At 39.9% G+C, this 13,334-nt stretch overlaps 1 long non-coding RNA gene across 4 annotated transcripts in view; it reads right to left on the reverse strand.

Moving 5' to 3' along the window:
• Window positions 1-13,334, reverse strand: part of LOC116217548 (uncharacterized) — a 135,373-nt gene that overhangs the window by 8,488 nt on the left and 113,551 nt on the right. The window lies entirely within an intron of this gene.

Here is a 13,334-nt window from a genome sequence, read left to right on the forward strand (position 1 = left end):
AATAGTCCACACAGGAACAAGTTTGAATTCCAAATTAAATATTCATTTAAGTCTACTATTTCATTTTTAAAAAGTCTTCTCATTACTTCACTGAATACCAATGTTCATATCACACTCTCTACTTTTCTTAAAGTTGTACAATGGACATAAAAAACTTTATGGCTTCCCATTACTTTGAAGTCACTATGCCTTTTATGGATTCTCCTTAGATCAAATACTGAAAGAAATACTGAAAGAAATTCTAAGGTAAAATAATAAGGTAGAAATAATATATCTCATACTTAATGAATATGAATTCACATACGAAAAACTGAGAAGTGTTCTGTGTTTCAGATGTTAATTTTGCTTTTTACACTGTTTGTCAATATTTTGCTTTTGACTTTGCAGTTCTGGAAGGTGGGAGAAATGAATGACAACCACTACACTTAATTAATTTAGCACTACCGTGTTTCACAGTTAAGTAAAACAGTAAATGGCACTTTTATTCAGGAAAACAAAAAAGAATTAGAAAGTGGCACTTCTGTTTTGATTCTTTGTATTTTTCTTTGTATTTTTCTATACGTTACATACTAGAGAAAAAATGTGATGCACAACAAGAGAAAACATACTCTTAAAATTCCATTTTGAACGCAAAAAGTAAATACAACTTTTGAATCTATTCCAGATACAGCTCCTTACTTTCAGAGTGGAGAAACCAACAACCAGTAGCAAATTATTTCAGAACAATAACATGTTTGACAAGATATGGGAGATGCTCTAGATATAACTGCATCAATACTTCAGGAAATGTTTCCCCTCCCCTTCTGAATTGTTTAAGAAAGGAATGTCAATACCATTCTTCCATATCAGCAGTGCAAAACATAGTAGAAAACTGCTTTTTTCAGACTGTTTCTTATCGTTTTATTAAAGATCAAATCAAGCTTGTCTACTCTCAGTATGTTTACTTTTTCATTTTCCAAGAAACATAAAACCCTACTTTAAGACACAGGAGAGTACTCACTGGCTGCATGGTGATTAACAGAAAACCCATTCCTGAAAGATGGAATGGCAGAGAGCCTTTTATGATCCTTATCAGTTGGATTGGTCACAATATGAAATTTGTCCTTTCATTTGATGCGCTCATTGATTTCCAGATGACAAATAACTAAGAAATTCACTACAAAAACAAGTGATGGCGTTGGACTTTGATCCATAAGGACTGGAGAGTTGAATTTTGATCTAATTTTCAATTAAATGAAGATACACTGTAAGAAAGTCAGCTTTATGATGTCTTTGAAATGTCTCCTTTGAATTGTCCCAGATCAGAAATGCTTCTAATTAACAGCTAAAACTTCACAAAATGCCAGTATAGTGTTAAGGTTGCAGGCCAATTTCCAGAGTACTTTTTCTAGAGACATACAGTTCACATCTTAGGGGGGCAAAAAATACAACAAAGAAGAACAGATTCTTATCTGATCCCTCATCTTCTTAACTCACATGACAAAATGGCTTAAGCAGTTTTTGCATGACACAAGGCTTATTACTGTGGTTTCATCCTTCTATGACAATGATAGCTCAAGAATTAAGTATTCTACAAACCTCCCACACAGACTACACTACAACACATGTACCTGTTTACTTACATAGGTATCCTTTATTTGTGTTAGATTATGTCATATATAGAATATACAACAAGAAAAAATATGGTGGAAAAAATAGCCGTTGTCGTAAATGTACACAGAGACTGTTCCTACTGAAGAATTCTTTTGCTTTCTCTGACCTCCTCATATTCTGTCTGTATTTGATAAAATAATTTCTACAATTTAGAACAACGAAGACCTACAGCCCTTAGATACCTTGTTATCTGCCGCAGCATACATCTCTAAGGGCCATATATTCCGGTACTTCAACATGAGTCCATGGCACCGCAGATACGCTGCTAGGTTCAGAAGATTTAAACCTTTCAAATTAATCAGTCTTCTCTTTGTTCAGAAGGCACAGTATTATTTTAATGACATTTTATAGTAACCCAAGCTACTTTTACTAGCAACTTATCTATTGATGCTGGACCTATATTGGGCTCATACATGAACTATACAGTGCAGTTAAACTCTAGCTGCTCTCCAAGTAGTTAAAAATTTCAAAAAGAATAAAGTATTGAAAAACAGAGACTAACTTTTTGCAAGGTGGTTGTTCTCAGGAACAATTCAACAAATTGCCGTTTCCCAAAAAGTCTATTAGTTAATTCACAGAATGACAAATCACAGAACACTAGGGGCTGGAAGGGACCTTTGGACATCATCTAGTCTAAGCCCCTGCTTAAACAGGTTCACTACAATAGGTTGCACAGGAAAGTGTCCAGGTGGGTGTTTTCACTCCAGAGAAGGAGACTCCACAACCTCTCTGAGCAGCCTGTTCCAGTGCTCCGTTAACCTCAAAATAAAGATGTTCATCCTCATGTTCGAATGGAACTTCCTGCATTCCAGTTTGTGCCTGTTGTCCCATGTATTGTCACTGGGCAGCACTGAAAAGAGCCTGGCCCTATCCTCTTGACACCTGCTCTTTAGATATTTATAAGCACTGATAAGATCCCACTTAATCTTCTCTTCTTCTGAACAATCTCACCTCTCAGCCTTTCCTCATAAGGAAGATGTTCTAGACCAACAATCATCTTTGTGATCCACCATGGGAACCTCTCCAGGAGTTCCCCATCCTTCTTCAACTGAGGAGCCCAGAACAGGGCACAGTACTCCAGATGTGGCCTCCCAGGGGCAAAGCAGAGGGGAAGGATCTCCTCCATGCACCTGCTGGCCACACTCTTTATAATGCACCTCAGGATACCATTGGCCTTCTTGGCCACAAGAGCACTCTGATGGCTCATAGCCTATCTGCTGTCCTCCAGCACACTCAGGTCCTTCTCCACAGAGCTCCTCTCCAACAGATCATCCCCTAACCTGTACTAATATGTGTGATTATTCCTCCCCAGCTGCAGGACTCTACACTTGCCCTTGTTGAAGCTCATCAAGTTCCTTCCTACCCAACTCTCCAGTCTGTCCAGGTCATGTTGAATGGCAGCAGAGCTTTCTGATTTGTCAGCCACTCCTCCCAGCTTTGCATTATCAGCAAACTTGCTGAGGGTGCATTCTATTCCTTTATCCAGGTCACTGATGATGTTGAACAAGATCAGACCCAGCACTGGCCCCTGGGAAACACTGCTAGCTACATGCTTCCAACCAAATTCTGCAATGCTGATCACAACCCTCTCATTAAGTACCTGAAACTGCATGCTTTACAGAATCACTGATCTTTAACAAAATTATCTATGTGCCTAAGTTTCCTTTTCCTGCATTTTATCAAAGAGATACTGGCAAATCTTTCTGTTCTCTTTGTTCGTTACTCAAGAATTTTCTGCATTCTTCTTTACGCATATAAAATGAACAGGTAAATTCAACCATTCTTCAGTTCAGACTCATTTTGTATGGATTCTTCAGAATAATTGGCACTGAGAGTCATGAACAGAGTGTCATGAACGAGCACAAAAGCATCTTCATCTTGTGACTAAGCAGCTACTTATGTGCCAACTTTTCTAGAAATTGTAGGCATATTCTATAGTAAATGCATTCACCTTATTTTAGAAAAAAATATTCAGAATATAGCTTTCATACATGTTTCTTTCTAGATACTTATTTTTTGAATACAACTACATAATAAGATAGAGAAATCTTAGTGCCTTTTAAAAATATATATATTCTAAAATGGGGACCAAATCTTGCCAAATGCAGGAACACTGGAACTTTTTAAGGAAAAATAAGCTGCATACATTAGTTTTCAGTACTAACCAGACAGACAAAAAGCAGCATCACCTCTATTCTGTTACTGTTACCTTCCTGGTCACCCAGAATAGCTTTATCTGCTTTCAATCTGCAAGCATGGTTTAATCTGATACTTCTTGTCTTGTCACTAGGATTTATTTTGCAGAGCCTTAGAATACTTATGGAAATAGGAAAAAAAAAATCTTCCCTTTTTTCTAACGATCATTGAGCCATCTTAGTATGGTCCAAAAGCAGTCTGGTTTTGACTGATAACAGGAAGCCTCATTGCAAGATTGGTGAAGGCAGATCAAATATATAAACCTGAAGCCAAGACAGTGGAATGTTACTGTTTGAAAAAAAAGTTAAGCTTTATCTAAACTGGAATTCAGTTAGCAAATTGGAAAATGACAGTATTGCAAGAGTTAGTTCCTCATTCTACTCAAAATATCTTATATCTGGAGGCTTTGTATTCATAAAATCATTGTACCTGTGCTTTTGAACTCTGACTGTTAAGTGGAACAGATATTTCTGTTCCTTCTAAAGGATGTTTTAAGGTCCCTGTGTTAAGCAAACTGTTTTGTTGAGCCTTTTGTCACCCCACAATGCAATGAAGTTAAAGGCAGATTGTTCCTAAAAAAATTTGAATGCTTAATCAATCAATTGAATAGCAGCAGATTTTCATTCTGGAGTAAGGCTCCATTACAGACTCCAGTAATATCTGCACAAAATTCTTGCCCTAAGGAGTAATTACAAATGTAAAAGAAGACCTTATGTGTCACTCAAATGTTCATCATTTCAACTACATTTCCAGTGAACATTTATTTTTGAGTATACCATGCAGAAGAATCAGAGAAAATATAGATAAAAACAAAAGTTACCAAAGTATAAAATTAGAAAGAATCACAATTACTCTGACTTTTTATTAATTTATTCAAAAAAAACTAAATGGAAGTAATACTCAACTTCCTAAGAATAGAATAATAAATACTTCCAAAATAATAATTAAACATACAGTAAAATTACAACAGAATTATCTCCAAAACATAATATTTGACTACTGTAGAAGAATAAAGGTTCACTGCAAGTTTTAGCTTTCCACTTCATAGTACTTACTTTCTGAACCAGTTCCAAAAAAAAGGTACAAAACAAAGCTTAAGTGAATAAGAAGAAAGCATTACATAGCCTAAAGCAATGTCAAATGCAAGAAAGTTTGATCTGCCCTGCTTAAATGATTGGTCCCACTGAAAAAATTATACTAGAGGAGTATACAGTCTCTTACAGGAACCGTCAAACACAGCATTATTGGCTCTGCCTACCCATGGGAAAATGAGAAAGGCAGCAGCATCTGATATGAAGGAAGCACAGCATCTTGCAAGACTGTGTGTACCACAAGACTGCATGGTTAAAGAACGTTTGTTCATATAGCCCATCACACAATGAAAAATACAGCCCCTATGAGGAAAAGTCTGCATTCTGTAAGTCTTCACAGAACAGGTGCCATTTACAGGTGGGTTACATATGTGTATGTATTCATTATGTATGTGTGTATATACATATGGATATCTGACAACATGTATGAAGCAGAGATACATCCACTGTAGACACAACAGAAATCTTAAGAGTCTAATAATTATTGCCCCAATTCTAGTACATAAATGTAAATAGTAATGAAATTTAAGTGGTTACATACAGTTCTTAATTTCTCCCTTTTTTCTGATGTTATGCTCACCTTCCCACCACTGCTTTGGTTCCTAGTGCTGTTGGTTTTGTTTTGTTTTAAGATCCTACAGCAAGCTGCCAATTTCTGTGATTCTTTGACAGAAGGTATGTAACGTTTTTTTTGATGGTTTATTCCTCCTCTTTCCAGGATCCATCTGGGGACTTCATTTTCCAGCATGGTTTTATACCTGTTTGTTTCCTCAATGATTTGCAACTTCACGCTATCCCAATTTGCCACACTTGGTGACATTAAAGTATGTTAGTTTCTACTGCTTTGTCTGCTTTATTATCCATAAAACCAGTTTTGCTCAGCTCCAGATTTGCGTTTCTTTAAATGATCATGGATTGCTCATATCTGCAGGGTTTCGCGTGCCAAATCTATGACCGATTCATTATAATCCCGTCCATGCACTCCTCTACGCTCTATCCCATGTATTTATATCTCAAAGCATCATGTTTCTAGTTACCTCATTCTACATAGGATAGATACTTGCTGCTATTATCTTTGTAAAACTGTGAATGTACAAGACAAAAAAAAAAAAAAAATCAGCCTTAGCTATCTGATCAATTCGAGAAATTGATCTCTCAATTAAGCCAAGTTAAGCTCCCAGCTCGGCGTCATGAGAACCCCCCTGCCTGCCTACCCCACTTCCCCAGCTCCCACTAAGCAATAGGTTTGAGACGCTGGAAATTGAAGGGAAGGTGAGTGGGAGGATCTATGTAGGAGGGAGCCTGAGGTGAGGCAGTCACCTCTGTGCCTTGAGACGGCCTCTGTCAGGAAAGAAAGAAAGAAAGGTGGTCATGGTGGGCAACTCCTTTCTCAGAGGAACAGAGGGCCCCATATGCAGACTGCACCCGAGCCATTGGGAAGTGTGCTGCCTTCCTGGGGCCCGGGTTAAGGACATAATTAGAAAACTCCCAAAGCTGGTTTGGTCCACTAATTACTTCCCATTACTCACAGTTCAGGTGGGCAGTGATGAAACTGCTCAGAGAAGCCTGCAAACTATGAAAAGAGATTTCAGGGGCTCAGGGCATTTAGTTCAAAGAGTGGGAGCACAAGTGATCTTTTGTTCTATACCTTCAGGAGCAGTGAGGGACATGGAGTGGGCTTGGAAAGCACAAGTAACGAATAATTGTCTTGCAGGCTGGTGTCAAGGCAGAAACTTTGGGTTCTTTGATCATGGGGCAGTTTACTCAGCCCCTGGCCTGTTGTCTGTCCATGGAACCCACCTATCTTAAAGAGAGAAATGAATCCTAGTGCAGGAGCTAGCAGGGCTTATCAAAAGAGCTTTAAACTAGCTATGATGGAGGAAGGGGACAAAACAGGCCTCACAAGAGATGAACATAAGGGAACAGTGCTTGAGCTGGGGGTGAGGCAGATGACTTGGCTGCGTACACCAATGCACGCAGCACAGGCAACAAGCAGGAGAAGCTGTAAGAGATTGTGCAGCAGGCTAACTATGACCTAGTTGCCATTATCGAAACACTCCCATCACTGGAGTGCTGAGATGGATGGCTACAAGCTCTTCAGAAGGAATAGACAAGGAAGGAAGAATGGTGGTGCGGCTCTTTATATTAAAGAGTGTTTTAATGTTGAAAAGCTTGGAATTGGGAATGATAAAGTTGAGTGTCTATGGAAAGGGATCAGAGGGATCCTATGTGTTGGAAATATAATACAGTGCAGAGGAAGCAGTTCAAGAGGTTACTAGAGTGTGTGGAAGATAGCTTCTTTACACAGCTCGTATGAAGCCTACCAGGGGTGGCGCCCTGCTAGACCTGCTCTTCACAAACAGAGAAGGACTGGTAGGAGATATGAAGGTTGGGGACTGTCTTGGGCAGAGCGACATGAAATTGTAGAATTCTCTGTTCTTGGAAATGTCAGAAGGGTAACTAGCAAAACTGCTATCTTAAACTTCCAGAGGATGGACTTTGACCTATTCAGGATGCTTGCAGCACGGGTCCCTTGAGAGTCACTCCTTAAGAGTAAAGGGGTCCAGGAAGCCTGGACGCTCCTCAAGATGGAAATCGTAAAGGCATAAGACCAGGCTGTTCCTAAGTGCCGTAAGGCAAGCCGTAGGACAAGAAGACCAGTGTGGCTGAACTGCAAACTATTGTTGAGACTGCAGGAAAAAGAGAGTCTATGCCCTCTCGGAGAAGGGGCAGGCTACTTGGGAAGATTACAAGGAAGTTGCTAAGGTATGCAGGGGGGAAGTTAGAAAGGCAAAAATCTAACTTGAACTCAGAATGGCCAATGCAGTAAAACAGAATAAAAAAATCCTTTTACAAATGTATCAATGGTAAGAGAAGAACCAAGGAGAATTTCCATACTTTACTTGATGCAGTGGGGAATGTGACCACTGAGGATAAGGAGAAGGCTGAGGTCCTCAATGCCTTCTTTACATCTTTAATAGGAAGATCAGTTATTTTCAGGCCACTTTATGCCCCTGATCTGGAAGTCTTGGAAGCTCCACAGAATACACCCCCGGTGATTCAAGTGGAGACAGTTAGAGAGCTCCTCCTCCATCTGGACTGTCACAAGTGCATGGGACTGGAAGGGCTTCATCCTAGGGTGCTGAAGGAGCTAGCAGAGATGATCACTAAGCCCTTCTCTGCCAACTACCAGCACTCCTGTTTATCTGGAGAGGTCCCAGAGGATTGGAGGCTTGCCAGTGTGACTCTCATCTACAAGAAGGGCCATAAGGAGGATCCTGTCAGCCTGACCTTGGTACCAGGGAAAGTTATGGAGCAAATCATCTTGGGTGAGATCACACGGAACATGTGTGGCGTCCAGGAGATCAGGCCCAGCCAGCACGGGCTCATGAAAGGCAGGTCGTGCCTGACCAACCTTATCTCCTTCTATGACTGGGTGACCATTCTAGTAGACGAGGCAAAGGCTGTTGAAATCTACCTAAACTTCAGCAAAGCCTTTGACACAGTACCCTTCTTTGGGTAAGGAACTGACTAGAGGGCTGTGTCCAGCAGGTAGTAGTTAATGGACTTAATTCCAGGTGATCTGATACAAGACGTGTCCCCCAGAGGTTGGTACTGGGGCCCATCTTGTTTAATATCTTTCCTGATGACCTAGATGAAGAGATTGAGTGCATCCTCAGTAAGTTTGCAGTTGACACAAAACTGGGAGGTAGTGTTGATCTGCCTGAGGATAGGGAAGACCTTCAGAGGGATCTAGATAAGCTGGATTGCTGGGCTGAGGTGAACGGGATGAGGTTCAACAAGGCCAAGTACCGGGTCCTGCACTTTGGCCACAATAGCACTATGCAGCGTTATGGGACTGGGGATGAGTGGCAGGATGACTGTGAAGAGGAAAGGGACCTGGGGGTGTTGGTTGATGCTCAGCTGAACATGAGCCGACAGTGTGCCCAGGTGGCCAAGAGGGCCAGTGGCATCCTGGCCTGCATTAGAAATACTGTGGCCAGCAGGAGCAGGGAGGTAATCATCAGCCCGTACTCAGCACTGTGAGGCCGCACCTCAAGTTTTGTGTTCAGTTTTGGGCCCCTCACTACAAGAAAGACGTTGAGGCCCTGGAATGTGTCCAGAGAAGGGCAACAAAACTGGTGAGGGGTCTGGAGCACAAGTCTTATGAGGAGTGGCTGAGGAAGCTGGGATTGTTTAGTCTGGAGAAGAGGAGGCTCAGGGGAGACCTTATTACACTCTACAACTTCCTTAATGGAGGTTATGATGAGGAGGGGTTTGGCCTTTTCTCCCAGGCAACAAACGGGACCCAAGGAAATGGCTGCAAGTTGTACCAGAGAAGGTTTAGGTTAGATACAAGGAAAAAATTTTTCTCTCAGCAAGTGGTCAGGCACTGGAATGGCTTGCCCAGGGAGGTGGTGAAGTTGACGCTCCTGGCAGTGTTCAAGAGACGTCTGGATGAGGAGCTACGAGAGATAGCTTAGTGCTTGTGGTAGCAATGGTAATAGGAGGACAGTTGGACTAGATGATCTTGCAGGTCATTTCCAACATTGTGATTTTATGATTCTATGATTCTGTCAGTAAAACAAAGCTGCCAGCAAATTGAAAAGCTCAAGAAGAACATGACTGACAAGTCTCAGTCTTGAGACATCACTAAATGAGTAGAAAGCTTATTATCTGCTACCAAAAATAACAACACCGTATTACAGATCTATATGTTCACAGAGAAGAGAGCTATGTTCTTTTCTTCAGCACTTGTAAGTGGCATGCAGAACAGCCCAAAGAAAAAGCAAGACAGCACTTCCTTACATCACTGGAGTCTTACAGTCCACTTCTATCCAAACAGAAGCTTCTCTCTGTAAGCTAGTTGACAAGTATTCAATATCAAAACATTTTTAATGATTGAAGTCAGATTTAGATATACTCCTTCCAGAAAATAGAACACATTTATTTTGAAGAGCTTGTAGGGGTTTTTACAAATTTTGTCCTGATTTCAGCTGGAATGGAGTTGATTTCCTACATAGTATCTAGCATGATGCTATAAGTTTTTCCTTTAGGAGAAAAACAGTGCTGATAACACATAAATGTTTTAGTTGTGCTGAGTAGTGCTGCACAGAGCCAAGGACATTTCAGTTTCTCAACTTCTTGTACTGTCCTGCTAGTGATGGGGCTTAGAGGGCATAAGGAGCTAGGAGCTGGAGGGGACAGAACTGACCTGAATTGGCCAAAGGGGTGATCCAAATCATATGGCATCATGAAAAAAAAAAAACCCTGTAAACTGTGGGGAGTTGGCTGGGGGTACAGACACTGATCAGGGACAGTCAGAGGATAGTGAGCAATTACTTTGTGCATCACTTGCTTTTTAATTATATATATGTATATATGTATATGTATTATATCGTTACTGCTATTTCTCTCTCAATTTCTGTCCTGGTAATAGTTTTTATCTCAACCTACAAGTGTTACCATTTTTCTTGTTTCTCTCCCCCATCCCACTGGGAACAGGAATGAGCAAATGGTTGTGTGGTGTTAATCTGTTTAATGGGTGAAACAACAGATCTGCAATTTTTTTTTTTTTTTTATCATCACTGGAAGTTTCTTGCATTTACACTCAGGCTTAAACAAACCAATATCAGAAAATGCCTTTTAGTAACAGCTTACTGAACTATATGTAAGCGTCTGACATCCCATGCAGCACCTTCCTATGAGAGCCTCACGGTCTCTTTCCTACCAGTAGCTTTGTACTTCCTCCTACACATCTTTTCTCTCTCCTTCCCCGTTAGAAACCAGTGAAAGCAATCTTACACATCCCTTTTGAATTCTGCCTGCTTTTATTTGTGCTTTACTCCTTCCTTCAGGTTCTGACTATGAAATCCATTATTAATGCATTTCTCTATCTCTGGATCTCTCACTCATCCTTGCCAACCATTCTTTAATCCATGGGCTGCTGTACTTCATGGTTTTCCAGACAAGAAGGCTTGAACATGTACAACAGAATAATTCCATTAAAAATGCATCAGATTTATTGCTCGTGCATAAGTTGTCTTCACATTATGTGTGATGTGCAGCTGTACATGGCTCAGTGTACTGAACTGCAGAACTAGTCAGTAAAAAGTCAGAGCTCAGAAATTCAGGATATAGGTGGTGCCAAATAGGTTACTGGATTTGTAGACATCCCAAATCCTATCAAACCTATTCAGAGCTGATAAAAATTCTCACGTACAGGGGGAAGTCAATAAATATGACATGTCCATGGACACAAAAGCAAATGGTCATCTTATGACTTGTTTTTCCTCTCACTCTGCAGTTCCTCTGTACTTTTTGCTCCTTTCAGAAAATGAAACCTCTGCACCTGCAGATGGATGTTACTGGTCGTATAATCAGTGGATATATAGATGGATAACCAATGGATATCCAGGAGCTTGACTGATGTAATTGTTATATTGGAGTAAGGAAAGAAAGAGGAAAGAAAGTCACTCACCCTATCCTGGACTCGCAAAACAGACTCCAGTAGAGCAGATCTCCAGAGAGATCCTTCCCTACTGGCAGTCAGTTCTTAAATGAGTCTAGGAGAGGTGGAGCCAGGCTCCACCCCTTCCTGCAGCACAGATGAATTGCCTTCACCTGTGCTCCCATGGCTCGCCTCAGGTGATTAATCAGAGGTTCAGGCTGTGATTCAGCAGCCCCATACACTGGCTAACACACAAGTTGATATATCTCAGTTCTCTACTATTCCCTAATAATTTCCTCCACATTGGTCATTATTTTCTGCTTCACAATAAACTTTGTAATGTTTTTTCACCATTCCATACTCCTTTTATCAGCTCTCCCTGTGAAGCTCACCTCCTGCTGGGTTTCACATTACAATGAAGCTGCATCTCCGAAGAGTAAGCATCGCAAGAAAGCAGAGATTCTTTAACCTAAACTCCAGGAGGTTTGCCTTCTTCCAGCTGATTTTCCCCCAAAACATATTTTTCTAGTTCTCTGGCTGCAATACAATATATATTTAAAATTTTAAAAAGACAATTAGGTTGTTTTCTCCAGCTCCTCAAACTTTCTCTAAAGTTACAAAACTGATCAGTTTGAAATCATTGTCTTACACATAAATAAAAATGCTTTGGGAAAAGGTAGACTTCTTCATCTCTGCTGTTATCTTAGACAATTCTTTGGTTCATTTACTCAATGATTATTATGCAACACAGTAATAGCTAAGATGCTGGTCTAATGGTCTGAGCAGCCCTTTTTAATTATGCACTTAGAAACAACAATCTCACTTTCTATGAACTCCAAGTCTATGTTTTAAATACAGTGGAGTTAGTGACTAAACAGACCACGGAGAAGAGGAAAAGCAAGCAAATGAGAAATTGCTAGGTTTAAATTAACAGTCATCACTGCTTACTTATATACCTAACTAACCAAAGCAAACATGCAAATAAAGGCTTAAGCATTCACAGTCAGCAGTTTCTACTTATTAGAGGATTTCACCCAGAAATGCATAACCTAATTGCACAGCAGTCTATCAGATTGGACTCATACATTTGGATGGGCAGTTCATTAGAAAATTATGCCAACTTGTTACGGTAGATCACTTGTGTTGCATGCATTTAGCTTGTGACAAGCATGCAGCATGGAAGAGGTCTTGAACTGTAGGCATAGTCAATAGACTATGAAAGTATACTTTCACTGAAGCTTCTGACAAAAAAGGTATGACCTGGTGCATCAGTCTAATAACAAAATTTCTGAGTTTACTTTCACCTGCATCAGCTATTAAATGAGAGAAAAGCTGTGCAGAAAAGTAGCATGTTGTTTGATGAATGGTCATGGAAGAAAGGCTTTCATGAAAAGTCAAATCTCCATGCCTGTTCTTCTGCAACAATTTTCACAACGAAATAATTATCTTCTAAAATTTCATCTTACGCATATAGATACTTAAAAACAATATTACTGTATTTACACACAATTTTATGTAACTAGCAATCCATGACCTTCTCATTTTTCCTTAGTCACAATGGCAAGGTTTTCTTCCTTCTAATAATACATTAAATTGAATCAAAAACATCCTTCATCATGTGGTGAAGAGATTATTTACTTTCCAAGAGCCACTGGGATATTGGAAAATATACAGCACACAGTTAGGCTCCATTACTAAACTGTGTTTAAATTAGAAGCCAAATTAAGAAAACTGGACAAAATCATCTGCTTATAACAATTTCATTGGTAAATATAATTTACATCTGTGGTGAACAATACAGTGATTTGATTTAGTTAATAATATGAAGATTAATTAAGCATGATTAACTACTTCCTGTTATAAACTATTAAAATGTATGAACTATTTACATGTTCTGCATAGTTCTAAGTACAGCTGTTTGGGATTTTTTTTCATACTCAGGT

Source organism: Meleagris gallopavo, chromosome Z (genome assembly GCF_905368555.1).
Source record: "Meleagris gallopavo chromosome Z, MGAL_WU_HG_1.1, whole genome shotgun sequence".
NCBI classification, from domain to species: Eukaryota; Metazoa; Chordata; class Aves; order Galliformes; family Phasianidae; genus Meleagris; species Meleagris gallopavo.